This window comes from Chionomys nivalis, chromosome X (genome assembly GCF_950005125.1).
Source record: "Chionomys nivalis chromosome X, mChiNiv1.1, whole genome shotgun sequence".
NCBI classification, from domain to species: domain Eukaryota; kingdom Metazoa; phylum Chordata; class Mammalia; order Rodentia; family Cricetidae; genus Chionomys; species Chionomys nivalis.
This window is the reverse complement of record NC_080112.1, coordinates 9,805,483-9,811,795: the sequence shown is the minus strand read 5'-3', so window position 1 is coordinate 9,811,795 and position 6,313 is coordinate 9,805,483.

Below are 6,313 nucleotides of genomic sequence, written 5' to 3'. Positions count from 1 at the left end.
GGGCTGTTAAACAGAGAAATTCTTCTCAAAACAAAGACTAGTGTAGTGGTAGGAAAAATACCAACTAATGTTGATTATAATAAATAGCAAAGTATGATAGCATAAGACTATAATCCAAACATTTGCGAGGCAGTGTCATAAAGTTCAAGGCCATGCATCTCTACATAACAAGTTCTAAAGATCACACAGAGAAGCTTTAAAATAAAAAACCTAAAGACATATTAGTGTAATTAATAATATATTTTTGGCTAGATAATTCACATTAAAGTTTATTTCTTATAACACAGTTCGGTGAACCTAGACTCTTTAAAAATTTGGATCTCCAATTACTATTTAGTGAATCCAAGTTTAGAAGTATGTAAGGCAATAAAGACAACAGTCTTAGGGTTTCTATTGCTATGAAGAAACACCATGACCATAGGAACTCGGAGGTTCAGTCTATTATCATCATGGTGGTACATGGAGTATACCATGGTACTGGATAAGCAGACATGGTACTGGAGAAGTGGCTAAGAGTCTTACATATTACAAGCAACAAGGAGTGAATTGTCTCGTTGGGCATGGCTTAATCATACATGAGGTCTCAAAGTCTGCCTCTACAGTGACACACTTCTTCCAGCAAGACTACACCTACTTCAACATACCCACACCTCCTAATAGTGCCCCTGTTTTGGGGGGTCATTTTCTTTCAAACCACTACATTCCATTTCCTGTCCCCCAAGGCTTATAGTCATATCATAATGCAAAATTACATTCAGTCCAACTTCAAAAGTTCCCATATTTTATCACAGTCTCAAGAATGTTTAAAAGTCCAAAATTCAAAATCTCTTCTGTGACTCTTGCATGCTTTTAACTCCAATCCACTATAGAATCAAATTAAAAAAACATATAATGGCACATGATATACATTACCATTCCAAAATGTAGGGAAAGAAGCATAGTGACAAAATACTGGATCAAAAGAAGACTGAAATCCAGCTGGGCAAACTCCAAACTATTCATCTCCATATCTGGTGTCAAAATACTGTTCAGATCTCCAACTTCTATCATTTTTGTTCATGCAACACAATTCTTTATTGGGTTGATTCTGCTGCGTATTAGCATCTTTCCACAACAGATATCCATGACTGTGGCATCTCTAAGAACTTGAAGTCTCCAAGGCAATCCAGGCAATCTCTAGGTCTCCTTGCAGGGACACTCCTGACACATAGCTGGCCCCAGTGGTCTGTCATAGTTGCTCCTTGAGTATTAAGCCAGAACCATGTGGCTAAAGCTACCAAGATCTGCAGCTTGCTACAGCTAGAACATGGCCCCCTTATTCAATTATATCTTCACCAGCTTTCTGCTTTTCACTGCCTCAGATTGACAGTCCTGAAACTGAACTGTAGACTCAGTTGACCTCAAACTCAGAGATCTGCCAGCATTTGCCTCTGGAGTACAGGGATCAAAAGCAGGTACCAACAACCCGGCTCTAATATTTTCTTTAATTACTTTCACAAGTAGTAAATATAGCTTAGGTGGGGTTTTGCCCTGAGGTCACCTCGTCCTTTATTCCATTTCTTAATCTGTTTAACTCCTTGAATACAGGATTTTTAGCTCCATTCCACTTTCCAGTGCCCCTTTTCTCCTCAAATATTTTTCCCTACCTAACTTGCTCCCTTTCATTTTATATCTTCATTAGAGTTAACACTAGTAACCACACAACAGAGTCTATCTTAAGTTGTTTTAAGATTTTCTCCGCCAAAGCAATTAATCCAAATTTCTTCACCTTGGCTTCAGGCAGACTCTTCTAATAAGGGCAAAAGGCAGCCACTTTCTTCACTAAAATATGTGACAATATTTTGTATGTGCTATAACAAGTAAAGCTTGTCTGAGGATCAGAGTGTAGAATGAGTCACTAGTTAGCCATAGAGGCCAGGTAATGGAGGAAACACCTTTAATCCCAGGGCTCAGGAGGCAGAGGCTTGTTAAGGACTGGCCTCAACAAAATCACCTCTTACCACCAGGGGAATGGGAAGTGAAGACAGAAACATTAAGAGAGTATTGAGAGGGAGTTTCAGGGATTACTCAGGTTCTTGAAAATGACCTGTGTTTATTTTTCCATAGCTTTTATACCCAGTATAAACTGGGGGAGAAGGTAATAAAGACTTCTGAGACTCCCCACCATCAGCATTCTGTTGCCTTGGTAGTGAGATGACCCAAGTCACACACTGGGAATTTCATATGCAGAAAACTCCCTTCCCCAGGTGACCTCAATTACAATGGAAGGAGCTGAAGTACATTTGCATATCTTGACCACCCCTCAGGATGGCATGAGCTTTTATTTGTTTATTAATTAATTAATTAATTTATTTATTCCACTAAAAAATTTACACTTCCTCCCCTCCTCCCATTCATTCCCCTCCTGCTCCCCCAGTTACCCTCCTCCCTCCCCCTCCCTCCTTAAGAGAGGGCAGGAATCCCTGCCCTGTGGGAATTCCAAGGTCCTCCCCCCTACATCCAGGCCCAGGAAGCTTTGCATCCAAATAGACTAGGGTCCCAAAAAGCCAGTACATGCAGGAGAAACAAGTCCCAGTGCCTTTATCAATGGCTTCTCAGTCAGCCCCCATTGTCAGCCACATTCAGAGAGTTCTGTTTGATAGCATGCTCATTCAGTCTTGGTCCAGCTGGATTTGGTGAGCTCCCATTAGAACAGGCACACTCTCTCAATGGGTGGACCAACCCCCTCGTGGTGCAGACTTCCTTGCTCTTTCTGCTCTTCAACTGGACCTTGGGAGCTCAGTCTATTGCTCTGATGAGAGGCTTTGTCTCTATCTCCATCCATAGCCAGAGGAAGACTTCATGGTGATATTCCTGATAAACATCAGTGTAATAGTGGGGCAAGACCAGTTTAGGCACCCTCTGCTCTGCTGCCCAAGGACCTAGCTGGGGATATCCCCGTGGACACCTGGGATCCCCTCAAGAGCCAAGTCTCTTGTCAATCCTAAAATGGTTCCCTTAATATAGATATTGCTGTTCTTTTGGAGACAAGGCCACGCATGCGCAGAAAATACAGCCTCAGTGGACTACGAATCCCAGCGGTACAATGGAATGCCACGCATGCGCAGGACATTTTCTCCCAGACACACCTAAAATGGGGGGACACCTTAACCCGCCCCTTTTTTCCCCTCTCTCCTTTCGTCTCTTCACCCCCATCCCTTACCTGTTGTCCCCATTAAAGTTCGCCCACGTGGGACCCCGCGTGTCTCGTCTCTCCTTTCCCAACTCCACGTGTCTCGTCTCTCCTTCCTGAACCCCACATAAAAAATAATAACATTTTGGTGCCGTCTGCTCGGGGACCTTCTCGCCCCGGGGCCCTCACCTGAGGCCTTGACTCTGGGTTTTGGTGCCTCCTGGAGCTCGGGGCCTCCCCGGGACTAGGTCTGGACCGGACGACCTGCAACCACTCTACTTGCTCTAGCCATCTCGACACGGCCCTCTCCAACCGTCCGCGGCTAATCTGTGAGTCTACCTGGGTTGGCTAACCATCCCCTCCTACCCAGAGGAGACCGGCCGAGCTCCCTGCTTCTTCTGGCGTGTCCTGGGTGCTGTTGCTAACCCCCCCTCCCCTGGCCTTCCACCCTAGGCTAGACCTGTTTTTATCCGCGCCCAAAAGTTTGGTGCTTATGGTTCTTCCTCCTCTCCTTTCCGTTCTTTCTCTGTCCTCTGTACGTACGGCTTCGGCTGCAACAGGCAGCCTTCGGGTTTAACTGTCCCCTCCTAGCTGAGACCCCCGTCTCCCGTCGAAAACTAGGACCGGGTCAGTTAGCCCATAACACGGTCCTCTGGGCACTCAGACGCCTGTGTCCAGAGCAACTGTGTTCGGAGCATCTTCGGGTGCCTTCTGCGGATATTTTCACGGTTCTAGCCATGGGCGCTAAGCCTTTAGAACCAATTCCCCCGTCTTCCCCCCTGGGACAGCTGTTGGAAGCTCTGCAGCCTCACGCCTTAGTCCAGATTCGTTGGTGACGCAGCTGCTTCTTCTCCTGGCCCCACAATCTCCTGATACTAACACGCCCTTTCCTCTTCCAGCCTCCCAAGTGGACCCTCTCGTGTGGGACACCCAAAATCCCGCCATCGCTAAACACCATTCCCCCATTGTTATTCCGTTGAAAAAAAATCCCACCCACTAATCCCCTCACCCTTCTGTCTGACATTCCTTCAGGAACCTCCCGCTTCTCAGTTTTAGACCTCAAGGATGCCTTTTTCTCTATTCCTCTCAGCCCTCAATCTCAAAACATCTTTGCCTTCACCTGGACAGATCCTGATACTAATTTCTCCACACAACTAACCTGGACCAACCGGGACAGCCCACACCTCTTTGGTCAGACTCTGGCCTCTGATCTGCTCTCACTGTCCCTCCTCACCAAGCCAGGGGCTCCCTTCCGGGAACTGCTCATATGCCCACAGTCAAAAAAATTAAATATCTCCTGGTGTTGGTGGATACGATGTCTGGGTGGGTTGAAGCTTTCCCCACCTCTAACAAGAGAGCCCAGACAGTGTCTGATATCCTCCTCCGAGAAATTGTTCCGCGGTTTGGGCTTCCAACTTCTCTTCAGTCAGATAACAGCCCAGAGTTTACTTCCCAGATTTCTCAAAATCTGTCTAGGGCACTTGGAATTCCCTGGAATTTTCATATACCATACCACCCCCAGTCTTCAGGTAAGGTAGAACAGACTAACTGCTCTTTAAAGGATGCCCTCGTTAAGGTGTCACAAGAACTTCACCTCGACTGGGTAAGGCTTCTGCCTCTGGCCCTTCTCAGACTTCGGGATCTCCCAAAGGGCCCCCTTTTCATTTCACCATTTGAACTTATGTATGGGCGGCCGGTTTTAACCCCTGGCCTCCCATCGAGAACCTCTCCCCTTCCTGATCACCTGCTCACTCCCCTTCTTTTCCACCTACGTTCACTGCTGTGGGACTTCACAGATCACTCACTACCTCAACCATGTGCTAACACATGTCCACCGCCGGTTAAAATAGGAGATAAGGTTTTATTCTCACCTCCAGGTCAACGTCCCTCACCCCTTTCCCCTAAATGGCAGGGTCCCCTCAGGGTAATTCTTCTAACTCCCACAGCTGCCAAGCTCGAGGGAATTCCTCACTGGATTCACCTGTCACATCTGAAACCATTCATCCCCACGGCTCAAGACAATCCTCCTTACACGGTAACTCAGACGGGACTGTGTTCCCTCAAGTTCCGAAGGACAACAGGTCCAACCCCCTCTACTCCAGCCTAAGGAAAACAATGGTCTCATTTTCCGTTTAATCCTCCTGTGCTAATACACCCTCCCTTCTCTAAATTCCTAAATAACCATCCAGTTGTCTCTACAGAAATCATCATCAAACATGGAGTCAAGAGGTTCAGGTGATAAGCAAATTCTTTTTTTTTTTTTTTTTACTTATTTATTTATTTTTATTCTTTTTTAATTAAAATTTCCACCTGCTCCCCATTTCCCATTTCCCTCCCCTCCTCCCAAATATTGCCCTCCCCCCACTTCCCTCCCCCTATCCCCACTCCTCTTCTCCTCCCCCCACTCCATTCCCCCTCCCTCTCGATACTGAAGAGCAGTCCAAATTCCCTGCCCTGCGGGAAGACCAAGGTCCTTCTATCTACATCCAGAAAGGTGAGCGTCCAAACAGGCTAAGCTCCCACAAAGCCAGTTCATGTATTAGGATCGAAACCTAGTGCCATTGTCCTTGGCTTCTCATCAGTCTTCATTGACCGCCATGCTCAGAGAGTCCGGAATCAACCCATGCTTATTCAGTCCCAGACCAGCTGGCCTTGGTGGGCTCCCAATAAATCAGTTCCACTGTCACAGTGGGTGGGTGCATCCCTCGTGGTCCTGATTTTTTGCTCATGTTCTCCCTCCTTCTGCTCCTCATTTGGACCTTAAGAGCTCAGACCGTTGCTCCAAATTGAGACTCTGTCTCTACCTCGATCCATCGCCAGATGAAGGTTCTAAGGTGATATGCAAGATATTCATCAGTATAGGATAGGGTCATTTCAGGTTCCCTCTCCTTAGTTGCCCAAGGTACCAGCTGGGGACATATTCCTGGACACCTGCGAACCCCTCAAGAGTCAAGTCTCTTGCCAACCCTAAGATGGCTCCCTTAGATAGGATATATACTTCGCTGCTCCCGTATCCATCCTTCCTATATCCCAACCATCCCAATCCTCCGAGCTCCTCCCATCCTCCCCTTCTCATATTTCTCATCCCATTTCCCCTTTGCCCCATGCCACCTCACCCGCAAGTTCCCAGTTTTTGCCCTG